The following is a 13,826-nucleotide window of genomic DNA, read 5'->3' as shown; positions in this document are numbered from 1 at the left end:
CATACTGTCCATGCCCTTGACCAGGACCCTCAATTCCCTTCAAGCAAATGTGCTTGCCCTCATTTTGTGGGAACAAAATCTACTCACCAATACTCTGCTCTATGATTGGTTAGCAGAGCACGTGTGGACGAGCTCATGTCACTCGCAGATCTTCTCCACACATGTGTGTAAAATGTCTGCCTGTCATTCATTCATTGTATCCTAGGAAAGGGGGGTTGGATCGATTGGAAATGTACTCCGCTATTCGCAATTACAGGCACTTGATAACAGGAACCTGTAATTGCATGCACATGATAACACCTGATTACAGGCACTAGATTTAGAAGTGTGGTAGTTCTTGTACTAGTTGAGCTTTAAATGTCATTGTAAAAATAAAGTGTATCATTTTTGTGCTACTACCAGAAAAAGCAGACAGTAATTTACTTATGTTTAAAAATTTCACACACATGGGGGGGCATGGCCTGACTACCGACTAGCACGGACGCAAGTGTCTGGAGCTCCTCTCGATAAGGGCAGAAGTATATATAGTATATATACCTGCTACAAGACATTGCAGGCTCCTCAGCTGGCTCTGGAACCTTCCGAGAATAGTGACAGTGATCCGACTGCACCTGGACATATCAGCAAGTTACTGTTGCCTCCCTCCCAGCCTCTGTATCCAGCTCCTGTTGCAAAGGCTTTAGTTGGTTACCTGGCGGGGGTCTGACTTTCGGGGAGAGAGTCTTCATCGCCGCAGGCGGCGGTGGAGTGATTAGGTCGGGACTCTGTGAACTCGCCTGAGGGAGCAGAGAACTGGTGAGTAACATTCCTCTCTGAACTTTCTGGTGGTCAATCTCTGGCTGGGGGCCTCCCCTCTTCCCCACTGCCCATAGGGCTTTGGCTGTTCCCAGAGGTGGGCTGGGCCGGGGGGCAGGGGGGCACATGCCCCCCGGGCCAGACCCCCAAAAAAATCTATTTTGGGCCGACCCTTAGTGTTTATTACTTGGTGGCTGGCGCCTCCTCCGTGACTAGCCACCTTCACCTATTGGCTGCGGATCCTGAGGATCCGACCCCCTTCCCTCCCTTGCACTGGTGGGGCTGCTTGGCTTCCTATTGGTCACATGGGACGCGCACCACGTGACAGGTGCTGTCCCATGTGTAAAGAGGACATTCAGCACCCGGCGCGACTGGAATAAGGTAAGTGCCGGCGGGGACTGGGAGGTAGTAAGTCAGTGTATAGTATGTGTGCGTGTGTGTCTCTGTCTGTCTGTCAGCGTATAGTATGTGTGTGTGTCTGACTATCTGTCAGCGTAAAGTGGGTGTCCGTGTATAGTCTGCAACAGTCAGTACATTGTGTCAGTACATATTGTGTGTGAGGGAGCCACTACATGTTGTGTGTGTGGGGGCCACTACATTTATGTGTGAGGGGGCCACTACATGTTGTACGTGTGTGTGTGGGGCCACTACATTGTGTGTGTGTGTGTGTGTGTGTGTGGGCCAGTAAATGGACGCAGTGTGTGTGTGTGTGAGGGCCAGTAAATGGACGCAGTGTGTGTGTGTGGGCCAGTAAATGGACGCAGTGTGTGTGTGTGGGCCAGTAAATGGACGCAGTGTGTGTGTGGGCCAGTAAATGGACACAGTGTGTGTGTGTGGGCCAGTAAATGGACGCAGTGTGTGTGTGTGGGCCAGTAAATGGACGCAGTGTGTGTGTGGGGGCCAGTAAATGGATGCAGTGTGTGTGTGTGTGTGTGGGCCAGTAAATGGACGCAGTGTGTGTGTGGGGGCCAGTAAATGAATGTATTGTGGGAGAGAGGGGGGATCTTAAAATAATGTGGGAGGTAGGCTATTAATTGTGGAGTGCAGGTGAGGGCTAATTATTGGGTGCTATTTTATTTGTGGGGTGATGGTGGGGCAATTTAATTTAATAGTGGGGCCTATGAATTTATAATGGGGTAATTGGACCTTTAATTTAATGCTGGGGTGTTTTGGGAGCTATTTATTGATTGTGGGCTGTTTGTGGAAAATTAGGTCTAGTTATTAAATGTAATTATGCATTATTTAATGCCTGTGATTGTTGTGGTAAATGGTAATATTTGTTAAATGTAAATGCTATTTAAATTATTGCTGGGGCTGTTTGGAGGAAGGGAAATAGGTTTATATATTAAATGTGTTTGCTATCTAATGTCAGGGTTGGTTGGAGGGAAAGAGATCTGTGACAGGATGAACCGCCTATGCCACCCTGTCTGTTGTTGCTGGGAACCGGCTGGGATTACTTTGCCACCGTTCCCTTTCTTTATCCCAAATGCGCCCTCTTGACACAGTAGGAGGGGCTTACAAAGGCTACCACCACTGGACTCCTATACCGGCATCCAGAACCGGGTTTCTTCTGGGTAGTTGACGCTGCTAGCGTACCTCGTTGCTGGTGTACCTGGGCTGGAACCCCTGACCTCTCACAATAGATCAGGGTTGCTGTGGCTGGATCCTCCCCTGGCCTATCACACTGACCAGGGCTGCTGGGTAGCGGGCAGAGCGGTGGTACTGGAAAGCTTGGGTCCAAACCTTAGAACAGCTGGCGAACGGATTCGATTTAGGGTCTAATCTGTAGATCACAGGAATGCAGCAATATTGAAGATGTTTTCAAGTAGGTCTTGAAGCAAGATGTTTATTTGCTCTCAGACACTGGTGGAAGATACCAGTGTGATCAGGTCAGATGAAAATCAATAGAACACATTTCAAATGCAAGCTAGAGCCTTTTGTACATTTCAGACACAGTCTATTTTTAGCATCAGGATACTCTATTTACACAAACATGGATTTACATGCATTGCAAAGCTAACAAATTTGCGTTATCTATGAAATTCACTCTGGACAAAAGGCCACACAGTAACTACCCCATGCTGGGCCTTTGGCCAGAGCAGCCATGACACTTCATCACAAAACTTTGTTAGCACTTCCTGCTATCAGACTCCCTTCCACATATGCCTAATTGGAGGTTTCCACTAGCAACCTTACAAATCCCAAACAATGACACTTCCATACAAAATACATCCCAATACACCCAAGACCTCCATCCACGAAGGCCTATTGTATCAGATATATGCATCAGAAATAAGGCATATCCTTTAGTAAGGTGAAAACAGAAAAAAACAGTTTCTACCCTGGTCTCAGAAAAAACGATTTCCTATCTCAGAATATATGCAATATAAAAAACAAGTGTATGTGCTATTTCCTTTACATAAATTCATACCAGAAGTTATTTATCAGTGATCCAGTCACAAGATCTATTTAGCAAATGTAAATATTATTATTTTAATGTTGTGGGTGGAGGGAGGCCTAATTATAAAATGTGGGTGCTATTGATTTAACACTGGGACTGGTTGGAGTTTTCTAAATTTTATGTACCCATTTTATTTCCAAATAGGGCCTCCAATATTCCAGGATCCAGACAACCAGCAAATGAGCTAAAGTAACCAGTAGCCACAAGTGGTGACAGTAACAAGAACAGGTAGGAGAGAGCAGGGCAGTCTGCCAACTGTCCTGAATCTGGTTGGACAGTTCCGAATTTGGGTGACTGTTTCGCTTAGTACAGTTGGGAGGTATGTCCCGCTTCACCGTGTACTACTCGTGAAGGCAGAACTGTGTGCACCTAACAGTAGTGCACACAGTATTGCCTGTGCACTTGTCTAAAATGATAACCATGTTACATCATAGGGGTTACCCCAGAGCTTTAATCCAGCTCTGCCTCCCATTCTGTAAGCTAGAACTGTGGAATTGCTTACTGCAGCTATCCGATATACTTAGACAACACTGCCACCTACTGGTATTTCAAATATATCACACCTTGTGCCTTTTGAGATATATAGGTTAATATAGGGAGCTATCTGGATGCATATGTGCCAACTCAGGGTTCCTGAGCACTACATATTGCATACTTGCAATACTTGCATACTTGCATCTCCTTCAATTGAATCCAAGAAGATTTGGGGTGGTTCAAGAGTGTATCCCCTATAATTTCTACTATTCTGCAACAAGAAGTATCCTACAGATGGTGTTTTGAATCTTAGATAGGTTTGTGGAGTTAAAGTTCTCTAACCTAAAGATGTCTGATGTCCGCGGCTTGTACCCCATCCATGTCTATTTACACTAATATACCTAATAACTGACTTTCTTACTTTTACTCCATTCATGGCTATCTAACAGCACTCTTCATACTGCCTCGGCAACCAAATACAGAGTTGTGCCACACCTGTATTTTCTACTGACCGCGCCTTGCTTTCCTTTTGGATTCTTTAACATGGCTCCGAAAAATCAAAGCCTAATAAGCCTATTCCTACTGTCAACTACTTTAAGCCTCTGGCGTCAAGCAAAGACAAAAAGTCCTCCCTTCCGCTGGAACCGACTCCCCATCTGGTCTAGCAACACCTCATACTCCCTCAGCGATACTGTATGATCCCAATGCGCTTATCACTGTTGGCATGATGCAGCAAATGCTCACCACTTTCTATACGCAACTTACCTCAACTATGCAAACATCCATCTGCGAGTTCAAAGGTGAAATAGAGGAGGTTTGAGATTGTATTAATGGACACGTCGGGAGGACAGGTCGCAGCAGCAACAACACTCGGGGAGACGTCTGTCGGTGCTGGGAATCCTGCTCCTGTCGGTGAGTCCATTTCTGTTAACACACATAAATCACACTTGTTGGGCTCACCTGTCCTATCTACCAGCAGTGGGTCCTCTGGCTCGGGTGATAGACCCAGAAAATTAATTAAGTTATTGGAAACGGAGTTGTTAGGAAAATGGAGTAAGCACACACCCCAACCAGGAGACACAGAACAAACAGCGGTCCGTAGCGAATTAGGGCAGGTAGAATCCCTTGAAATCACCCACGGCATAAGGCCTAGCGTACGGGATAGAATTAGAAGGGGTAAGTACGTGGATATGTATGCGTTAACCGGTAAGGATAAGAAAGCGCTGGCGGCAGCCTGCGAGAGGTCGGGAATGGGGGAGGAGAAATACAGATCCTTCTCGAGATGGGTGAATGCTTTTTCCATTTTCGCTACAATATACCTTGAGACCCGTCCCAACGAGCAAGCGGAGGTGTGGAGATATATGCACCTTATTAGCGGGATGTTCGTAAAGGACGGCCCGGTCATTTGGAGGGCATATGACGAGCTTTTTAGGAAGCGGATGAGCGGGCGAGAGAGGCTTCCTCTGGGGTCGAAAGACATTGACACGTGGTTGGAGTTAATGAGGCCCAGCAATCAGGCCGTAGAGGGTAGCACAGTTAGGCGGTTTCAAGGGCTGGGGAGGGCGCAGAATGCCCTCCCCCCAAAAGGAAGGTGTTATAATTTCAATGCAGGGGCGTGTCAAAGAGGCTCAGCCTGCAGATTCAGACACATTTGCACGTCCTGCAGCGGCCATCACCCAGCCACTGAATGTGCAAAGGCTCGCGGAAGTGGGGGACGGGGACGAGGCTCTGGCTCAGCTCTGCCGAGTCAAGGGGCCATCGCCAATTGATCTGGCCGAGCTGGATAAGTGGCTAGCGTGGTTTGATGATAGGGATACTGCGGCCCTTCTCCACGATGGCTTCCATTTCGGCTTTAAACTCCCAGTTCATGGTAGCGTTTCCACGGCAGCTCCGGTTAATTTGAAATCGGCGCTCGCTTTCCCGGAAATATTAGACGAAAAAATAGGGAAGGAGGTTGGTCTGGGTCGCATGATTGGCCCGTTCCGACTCCCTCCTATTCCCAATCTGATTTTGTCCCCGGTAGGGGTAGTTCCCAAAAAAGCTGTAGGAAAGTTTAGGCTGATCCAGCACCTGTCTTATCCTGCTGGTCAATCCGTCAATGATGCAATTGACGTTAATCTCAGTTCAGTGAGTTATCAGTCATTCGAATCGGCCCTAGCGCTAGTTCAGGAATGCGGCAGGGGATCATTGTTGGCCAAAGTGGATATCGAATCGGCTTTCAGATTGCTACCCCTTCACCCTGAGTCGTATCAATTCATGGGTTTTCGGCATCGCGGGGAATACTATATCGATCGCTGTCTTCCCATGGGTTGTTCGATATCATGTGCACTGTTCGAGAAATTTAGCGGTTTCTTGTATTGGTGCATTCAGGCTGGAACGGGGTGTCGGTGGATTGCGCATTATCTTGACGACTTCCTGGTTATCGGGCCGCCTGATACCACGGGGTTGTCGAGTTACTCTTTTTTCCACGGAGGCCTTGTTTAGGGTGTTAGGCGTTCCCATTGCAGCGGACAAGATGGAGGGCCCAACTACGTGCCTCTCATTCCTCGGGATTGAGATTGACACGTTAGCAGGGATATGTAGGCTTCCAGCGGACAAGGTCACAAAGATGTACGAGGCGATCACAGAAGTGTTAGGGCCAAACGCTAGTTCCTTGAGGCTGATACAGTCCTTGTTGGGCCGGTTCAACTTTGCCTGCCGGGTAATCCCCATGGGGAGGGTTTTCTGTAGGAAGCTCCAAAGAGCCACAGCAGGTAGGAGTAGGCCACATGCAGTCATACAACTATCCAAAGTGGTTAGGGAGGATCTACAGATATGGCTCATTTTCCTTAGGGGTTTCAATGGCAAGCGTATTTGGCCGTCACCTCCAGTAACAAACGCCGAAATCAACTTGTTCACAGACGCTGCTGGGGCATCTGGCTTCGGGGCTTAACTTGATGGACACTGGTGTGCGGATAGATGGCCTGATGATTGGCATAGGGATGGGATCACCAGGAATTTGTTGGTCCTTGAGCTATTCCCTATTGTTGTGGCAATCGAACTGTGGGCACCCGTTTTGCAAACATAGTTTTTTGGTGCGACAATTTGGGGGTGGTGCAGTCCATCAACAAGCAGAGCGCCTCGGCCCAACAGGCAATATCGCTTCTGCGGCACCTAGTTTTGCGATGCTTGCAGAATGACATTTCGTTCAGGGCTAGACATGTTCCGGGGGTGCAGAATAGCCTAGCAGATGCGTTGTCTCGATTCCACTGGGACAGGTTCCGCAGCCTGGCCCCTAACGCAGACCGTGTTGGTACCCCGTGTCCTCCTTGTGTTTGGCAGATCATCAAGCCGGCATAAGAGGGCTCGCAGAACAGGCGGTAGCCCCCTCCACCCTGAGATCCTATCAGGCTACATGGAGACGGTGGTCGCTTTTCAGCAGGCAAAAGGAGCAATCCAAGGCAGGTCAGAGAGATGCCATGTTAGCCTTTATGTGGGACAGATACTCTGAAGGGGAGTCAAAGACCTCTATGTCAGCTACTCTGGCTGGGATATCATTTATGGCTAAGCTGCAGGGTTACCCGGACGTTACAAAATGTTTCTTAATTAATAAGGCCTTGAAGGGTTGGGGGAGAGTCCGTCCTTCTCATAGCGATGCTCGTTTGCCTATTACCCTTAACATCCTGGAAGAGTTGATACGGAAAGTGGGTTTGGTTACCTCAGACGACTACGAGAAGCTTTTATTTAGTCTGGCTTTTGCCATGGCCTTCTTTGGGGTTTTTCGCATTTCAGAGCTGGTAGCCAGGTCCAGGGGGCACCAAGAATCCGGTTTGAGAGCAGAGCATGTCAGTCTGGGCGAAGGGATCTTAGCCTGCAAAATAGTTAGATCTAAGACTGATCAGAGTGGCAGGGGCTCGTGGGTTCAGTTAGCCTCTCAGCGGCCATGTCATATTTGTCCAGTTAGGCTGGCGTCACAGTTTATGAGTAGCAGACCTCAGGCCAATTTGTTTCTGTGTCACAGTGATAGCACTCCTCTGACTAAATACCAATTCGCAGCCATTTTAAAGCGGACCTTGCAGTCCCTTAATTTAAACAGTACCTTATGCGGGACACACTCATTTAGGATCGGGGCAGCTACATCCGCCGCCTTGGCGGGATCTTCTAACGAAGCTATAAAAGCTCTGGACCGTTGGAAGTCCACGGCTTACAAGTCTTATGTGAGAATTGACAAGGTTGTTGATTGATTGTTGTAATGTTTAATCATTTTGGATTTCGCAGTTTTTCTTTTTCATATTTTCTTTCTTGTCTTGCCTTCAAACCATCCCATCCCACTTTCCTTACCCATCCCATCTTCCCCTCCATTTGGTGGGCTACCCTGGGCTTTTCCGCTCGTCGCTTTAAAGCGGGGGCGCGAAGGGATTTTCACCCGGTTTTCCCTGGGCGTAAGTCCAGATTAGTGGTGTGCAGCCGGGGTTTTTTCCGGGTGTTGTTTACCTTCGCCTGGGTGGTCTGCTCCCCACATGTGTCTACCTTCCCTTACCCTCCTTGTGTTCTGTTTTTTCCTGTTACAGCACGTATCCTTCTCATACCTGTTATACTAAGCCTGTCTGTCATCCCAAGTTAAAGATATCGTTGTTAACACTGTTTTCTGCTTTCAGGTGATGGTGTTAGAACTAAGATGGTGTGGATCATCGGTCATTCGTTTGTTTTTTGGGCGGCTGGCCACCCCAGGTCAAAAAGTATCCCTAATCGTTGCGGCACGGTTATAAGATGGTGGGGCAAAAGAGGCTTAGGCTGGCAGGATCTTATTCCGTGGTTGGTTAGGCTCATAAAACAACAAGGCCCACCGGACGTTCTGGTTGTACATGCAGGAGGTAACGATTTGGGAAAGGGAAAATCATTAGATCTCATCATTAAAATCAGAGAGGACCTGCGTCAAATACACGAGGCGTGGCCAGACACCATTATTGGTTGGTCGGCACTTATTCCCCGATTAGCATGGAGAACAGCCATTCCTTTAAAAAAGATGACGGTTATGGTGAGGAAGCTAAATAGCGCCATCCGGAAAGTAGTACGGTCCTTGGGGGGTTTAGTCATAGACCACCCGGGTTTAGGGGTAGAGGCACCTCATCTTTTTAGACGGGACGGAGTTCATCTGAATGAAGAGGGGATGGGTTTCTTTATAGATAGGATTTACGGGGGAGTGGAGGCGTCTTTTGGTTAGTTGGTGGCGGGCTGCGGCGTCCGTAGGGCGCAGCGGGGTAGGAAGGCACTGCGTTCAGCGGCTGATTAGTGGGCGCACAGGTAGTTGGTCGTAGGTCACTGCCCCCTTTGAAGCAACAGTAACTCCTTTTGGTCCTTCGGTGAGGAGGGTCCCTGTCCGGCTCGGTGAGGGAGGGCAGCGTGAGTTGTAAGGGGCAGTCACTCTGACGCCAACTCAGCGCTATGTATGTAGGGATTTGTTCCCCGTGGTTTTGCGGACTTACGGCGGTTTGCGCCAGTCCACTAAGTAATCTCGTGTGATCAGCTCGTGAGCTGTTCCGCAGTGCCCTTTCTCAGCCACCATAGGTTTTAGTTAATATAAAATCCTTACAATAAAATTCCTGCCAATTTTAATAACTTACACAGGTCTCCGTGTCTTTATTTGCATGCAAATGTTTAAAGTTTAAGGTTGATATGAAGTTTGTGGGAACATACACGGTGAGCCCTTTATGACAAGTGAGGCTTTTAGGATGAACGCACTTAAAGGGCGACAGGGTTTGTAACAAGCTGAATGGTTACCTTATGTGGTTTAACATGGGGTGGGGACCGACCAATGGTGGATCACGTGGGAGGGACCTTGATAGAATATAGCAGGCTGTACTTCCTGCTTTACCTCACTTGCAGCACGAGATCCCACCCACCCATCCCTCAATTTAATCGGGGTTTTTTGTAAGGTGGGGTAGGAAGGCACTGCGTTCAGCGGCTGATTAGTGGGCGCACAAGTAGTTGGTCGTAGGTCACTGCCCCCTTTGAAGCAACAGTAACTCCTTTTGGTCCTTCGGTGAGGAGGGTCCCTGTCCGGCTCGGTGAGGGAGGGCAGCGTGAGTTGTAAGGGGCAGTCACTCTGACGCCAACTCAGCGCTATGTATGTAGGGATTTGTTCCCCGTGGTTTTGCGGACTTACGGCGGTTTGCGCCAGTCCACTAAGTAATCTCGTGTGATCAGCTCGTGAGCTGTTCCGCAGTGCCCTTTCTCAGCCACCATAGGTTTTAGTTAATATAAAATCCTTACAATAAAATTCCTGCCAATTTTAATAACTTACACAGGTCTCCGTGTCTTTATTTGCATGCAAATGTTTAAAGTTTAAGGTTGATATGAAGTTTGTTGGAACATACACGGTGAGCCCTTTATGTATGTATGCAGAGCCGGACTGGGACTAAAAATCAGCCCTGGCATTTATAGCACACAGGCCCACGTGTTGTGAGCTCCATGCACTATATTGTTGCGCACTGATGCTGGTGCAGTGCGCGTTGCTGGTGCTGTACAATATGATGTAGTATGAGTGAGTGTGTGTGGGGGTATTTATTTCTCCTAATGACCCTCAGCATGACATTGTTAGCACATACTTGCCAACTCTCCCGGAATGTCCGGGAGACTCCCGAAATTCGGGTCAATCTCCCGGGCTCCCGGGAGAGTTGGCAAATCTCCCGCTGCAGCCACCGCTAAATGACACGATTCAGCCAGAATCGTGGCATTTTGGCCCCTCCCCCGCGACAAAATGTCATTTCAGTCGCGGGGGCGGGGCTAAAATGACGCGATTTGTCCCGCCCCCTCCAGTCACGCCCATCTCCCAGAATCAGAATACAGAAAGTAGGCAAGTATGTGTTAGCACCCCAATTACATCAATAAATACCATGACAATACATTATTAGTGCCCAAATTACAGCAATAAATAACCCCGCACGCACACTCATATTACATCAATCACCCCCACATTACAGCAACCGGCATCACACCCCACATTACAACAACCGGCATGACCCCCCACATTACAGCGTCCAGCATGACCCCCCACATTACAGCATCCGGCATGACCCCCCACATTACAGCATCCGGCATGACCCCCCACATTACAGCATCCGGCATCACCCCCCACATTACAGCAATACCCTCTCCAACGTATTAACAATACTAAGCCCCAAACACACTAGAACATTGCCACCCCATACTACAGCAATACCACCAATTATACAGGCGGCACTGTAGGAAACCAATGTTTTGTTTATTTCAAATCTCCCACAAGATAGCAACAACAGAATACATACACACATATAGGTAACAGGTATCCTTTTCCCTCAATTAAATAGTAATGGCAGAATTTTCATGAATCATTCCACATGAAATAAAACTAATATATATCTAAAAAAAAAAAACATAACTATTGAATGTTCATTTGAACCCACACGGCCGCATTAAAAGTATTTCCATCTACAGCAAAATGTCAGAGGAAAAAGAGGATTTTTACTCACCGTAAAATCAGTTTCTCTTACTACACTGGGGGACACTGCGTTACCTTGGGGTATAGTAGGTGAGTCTGGAGTTAGGCACTTATAAACTTGTTTGTTTCCCTGACTCATCCCCCACTATGCCCCTCCTCTGTAGCTGACTTCAGTTTTGTATAACCAAGCCAGGAAGAGAGAAGAAGCAATCTAGAAAGCAACACCAAAGATAGCACTACTTTCAGAGCAAGGGAGGGCGCGCAGTGTCCCCCAGTGAAGTAAGAGAAACTGATTTTATGGTGAGAAAAAATCCTCTTTTCTCTGTCCTACCACTGGGGGACACTGCGTTACCTTGGGGAGCTACCAAAGCTGTGTCCAAAGGCGGGAATGCTCTGGAACGGCTGTGCGCAATGTTTTGTGTTCAAAACCCTGCATTTGTGAATGCAAAGGCATGCAACAAAGAAACAATATGCAGCAGAAACAGATGCTGCCACTCTGTACAACTGCGCCATTGAATGACGCTTTTGTGGCGTACAAAAAGCTGCAACCCTCCTGGAAAGTGCACTGTAAAAGTCACTGGAACCTGCAGAGGGGTACAGACAGAATGTTGGTCATGATACAGTGGCAAGAGACCACCTAGACCCTGTCCCCCCTACGCTCTTTAGTGTTAGAGAGGCTAAATGGGCATTAAATTCCTAACAGGAACTGTGCGAACAAGAGCACAAACTATCTCCCGTCGGAGAAACGTTACACAAAAAGAAGAGGCACAAGATTGATGAACTATAATCTCTGTGTCAGTGGAATGCAGACACTAATTGTCATAACCAATTATGTCTCGAACCGCCACTAAGTTTCTTATAAAGGAAATAAGGAAGAGCCATACACACTCTCGCCCCAGATCCCCTACGAGATGTGATATCCAAGAGAACAGCCTGCATTGAGCTAACAACTCAATCCACTCAATGATATACAAAGGACCACCATATACACTGATGCAACAGCTTAAGTTACTCAGTGATATCTAATGGAGCACTGATACAGTGCTTAAACCATTCAGAGATAAACAAGGGAGCACTCATTTCATGAGCAAACAGCTTAAGTAACTCAGCGATATCTGAGGGAGCACTCATATAGAGAGCTAACAAAGTAAGCCCGACATATATACCAGGATGCACTCAAACCATGAGCTAGCAGCTTAACTAATTCAGAGTCACCGGAGGCCAAAGCATGCCTCCTGATGACGAGAACTAGACTCCCTGGAAATCTACAACCAACCAAAGGCGGGCTGAGCATAAAGAAACCACTTAAGCAAAACAACCTTCCGCTGAGCTAGACAGAGAGCCACGGAAGCTGCACGCTGAAAGAAGAAGGGCGTAGACCCCATAGAAGCCAGCTGGTAAAGAAAACTCTTTAAAATATTCCTGAGTGGGGCGTGTGAAATTTCAGAAATTTACACCAAATATAATTTCTAGCCCAAAGAAAACAGCTGAGGAAGAATCTCTACCGCTGAATTGAAGGTAGCAACCATCTCCCTGCAAGGATTCTCTGGCCGAAAAGGTTAGCCATCCGATGCCACAACGTCAAACCAGATGATGAAAACAAAAAGAGCCGAACTACGAGATGAGACCGCTCTGAAAACGGGAAAAGAGGGACGACAACACAAGTCCCCTAAAACAGTAGAACACTGCTCTGCGAGACATACGGCGGACCACCAGACTAGCTGGGATGCGCCCCCTCCTCGGAACTCTTGAACTTCCACGAGTAAATAGGAGCTGTGAATCACCTATACACCCCCTAAGTTCTAGGGAGACCCGACTTGGCTATGGACAAATCCACCTGAGGGTCATTAGATTGAGAGCCGATAGAGAAAACAGGTTAACATGTGAAAAAAACCTGGGCTCCCTCTTAGAGAGCCCTATGACCTAACCAGGAGAGCACAAAGGTATTACCCTGAGGTGACCCACTCTACCTGTTAAAGGATTGATTGCTAAGGCATTCGGCCCTCAATAACAATAATAATAATAAGTTGGTCTAGCTTGGCCCATAGGATGGCTCAAGGAACACCCCTCCGACCATACACAGGTCGACCCCTATCCTGCATTAGGATACAGGAATTGCATAAGTGCTACAAATATGCAACAGCACTGCATTCTGAGACAGAATCTCTACAGGTTTTCTGACCCTCTGTCCAAGAAGAACAACTGACTCACTAATAAAAACAATGTGACTAAGCACCACCCTAAAGGTAAATTAGTGAATTAAGGCAAAGGGGTGTTATGCATGTCCAAAGCCATGAAATCAGTCTTCCTTGATAAGAATCTCCCTGTTGAGACATGGGAGATGTTACGAACAAGGAGAACCAAAGATACCAGTAGAAACTTGGTATCCTATTTTGCAAAACAGAAACTCCTGTAACCGAAAAGAAATTCTGCCAGGAGCAATTTGGAACTGTGTAGAAAAGAAATGAGCGTGTTCTTTGGTAGGAAGCTATTGAAAACCCCGAACTAGAAGATAAGGCATAAGCCAACGCTTCTAGCGTGGTAGAACAAGCGAAAAGCTGGGTAGGCTCAAAGTGATCACCTGTGAACCCAATAATGCAGTCCTGCTTCTTGCTGAGAGGCTGCAAGTATAATGTT

The sequence above is a fragment of the Mixophyes fleayi genome, chromosome 1, assembly GCF_038048845.1.
Source record: "Mixophyes fleayi isolate aMixFle1 chromosome 1, aMixFle1.hap1, whole genome shotgun sequence".
NCBI lineage: Eukaryota > Metazoa > Chordata > Amphibia > Anura > Limnodynastidae > Mixophyes > Mixophyes fleayi.
This window is presented reverse-complemented; position numbering follows the sequence as displayed.